This window comes from Penaeus japonicus, unplaced genomic scaffold (genome assembly GCF_977035675.1).
Source record: "Penaeus japonicus unplaced genomic scaffold, GWHDUDI00000001_assembly GWHDUDI00000014, whole genome shotgun sequence".
Taxonomy (NCBI): Eukaryota; Metazoa; Arthropoda; class Malacostraca; order Decapoda; family Penaeidae; genus Penaeus; species Penaeus japonicus.
Genome location: NW_028234416.1, coordinates 11,097,342 through 11,099,841, shown reverse-complemented (window position 1 = coordinate 11,099,841; position 2,500 = coordinate 11,097,342). Strand labels below are relative to the sequence as shown.

The window sequence follows — 2,500 nt, the reverse complement described above, 5'->3', positions numbered from 1 at the left end:
TGCAGACACGGTCGATTAGCCTATCGTAATTTTCCTGTCTATCGACCTTCCTGTTATTACCTTTTTATCCTCTCCTCTTCCTCTTTATTGGCTCCACATCTGACCTAGTTTGACCCGGCCACAAGCCCCGTCAAGTTTCCGATTAAAGTTGTTTCGAGGCGGCGTAGGCGGGGGAGTTAATGACCCGAGGGAGGGCGAGGTCCCTCGGGGCAAGGGGAAGAAGGGGAGGGAGGGAGGGGAGGAGGGGGGGAAAGGGGGAAGAAGGAAAGGAATGGTGACGAGGAGAGTAAGAGAACGAGGGGAGAGGGAGATGGGAATGATAACCAGGCCTGGGGGAAAATGTCGGGTGGGGGTTGGAGGTACTTAAAGCGGGGGATAGAGATGCCGTGAGAGGGACTCAAGAAACCGGAAGGGAAAGAGAGAGAGAAAGAAAGAGAACAGAACAGACGAGCAGAGTAGAACAGAGAACGAAACAGAAGGGCAGACTAGAGCAGAGAACAGAACAGAAAACAGAACAGAACAGACGAGCAGAATAGAACAGAGAACAGACCGAGCCGAGCAATCGCCGAGTAGATTAAAGCAATTACCCGAAACACCAAGACTCCAGCTTCCACGGGAGTCAAATTATCCGAAAATTCTCATCGGAAATGAACTGCGGTCGAGGGCGGTCGGACGTAGGGCCTGTCTCTCCCTCCATTCTTACAGTAAATCAATTTCTGACAAATAATTAAAGCGCGGCCGTCAGCTGTGGCCGAGAACCCTTCCCGCTAACAGTCGCGCTCACAGCATCCCTACGGACGGGTAGGCTAGGATAGGGAGCAGAGAGTAGGCAGGTGTAGGGAAGTAGAAGATAAGTAAACAGACGAATGACGGGAGGTATGCATAAATAAGCAAATCAGTAAATTAATCTATATATAGACTGAGAACGAGCGAGGGAGCGAGAGAGTGAGCGAGAGAGAGGGAGAGCGAGAGAAAGAGAGAGAGAGAGAGAGAGAGAGAGAGAGAGAGAGAGAGAGAGAGAGAGAGAGAGAGAGAGAGAGAGAGAGAGAGAGAGAGAATAGAGAGAAAGAAAAAGGGAAAGAGAGAGATAGAGAACAAGAAACAACCAAACAGCGGACGACAAACGGAGCCGTGCGCCCGAAATTCAACCAAACCAATGTCCAATCTCCGACGAATGCCCCCCCCCCCCCCGCCCCGTTTCGGCCAGTCGAGAACGCCGCCTGACTGGCCTTTGGCTCGCAGGGCGGACTCCCTCTCGCCGCAGTCAGCTGATCGAAAAAAACATTTGCATTATCCATAGAATCGGCAAATCTTCCGGAAAGGCAGAGGGAGAAGTAGAGGGTAGTGAGAGGGGAAGGGAGACCGATTTTTATTTTCTTAAAGAACGATGTGTTTTTCTTATAAACAAAAAAAGGGCTCCATCATCTATAGAACAGAATGTTGCTCTCAGCCTCCGCCGTCACTGTGCTGCACGGAAAATTCGTCCATAATTTCTCTGACCATAAGACCGCCTTTTCTATGTCTTTTCCAGTGAAATTCATTGCGTACGGTATTTTAAACTTATGATTGCAACGTAATTGCAAGTTTCGGCCAGGCTGGGGGTAAGAACGCGCCATAAACAGCATGGATGTAAGGGTCATGGACGCAGGTCACGGTGCCGTAAATCTAGCCCTTAAAAGCTTTCTTCCGTTACATTGTTACGTTCGTTTCGATTCGGGTTTTAATCATACCGGACTGGGCAACTTTCCTTCATTCAAAAAGAAAGGGGGAAAAAGGAAGAAAGTTTATGGAAATTCTTTTAAATCTCCTATTAAAATGGCATAAAAAAAAGAGAAAGAAAACAATTTCGACTACCGATCAAAAGAATGATGTTACCCACATTCCTTGATGAATTCAAACTCTCACTTTGCAATAACATTACCCAAACACTTGTTATCGAATAAAATTGCAATCGCCATTACTCTTCCCGCTCACCCTTGACGAGAAGGTCCGAAAACATTCAGCATTTCGGTGTCATGACGTCACTAATACCAAGTTGCCATGACAACCGAAAACCTAGTGATCGGGTTAACGCTCTTTGGTCTTGCATTTTCGTCATCTTGCATATCATCGTTTCTCTTGCAAAAGCTCATAAATTCAGGAGGATATCCGGTATCGACCTGTAAATATACATCTCATGGGAAAAATGGCTTCCAAGCTAGCTATTTTGACGTCTACATTACGGCGAAAAAAAGTAAAAAAAGTGACATGTCGATAACTCGAAGGCCGTCCCTGCCCCTTCTACTTTTTTCCTTCTCACCAGACTTGTCTAGCGTTACGTATCCGAGAGCAGAAGACCCTTAGTAAATTACTCCTTCATTATGATATATGCCTACATAGTGATGTCTTCTGCCAGCATGTCTGAATGACGAGATACACTCCTATGTTAAAAAAAAAAAAAATGTCAGACAAAAAGCACTATACGCTAGATAGGTTTTAGTACAAGATAGGACAATATTTT

General features: G+C 46.2%; 1 protein-coding gene across 2 annotated transcripts in view; it reads right to left on the bottom strand.

Moving 5' to 3' along the window:
* Positions 1–2,500, bottom strand: part of LOC122246972 (microtubule-associated protein futsch) — a 182,309-nt gene that overhangs the window by 123,254 nt on the left and 56,555 nt on the right. The window lies entirely within an intron of this gene.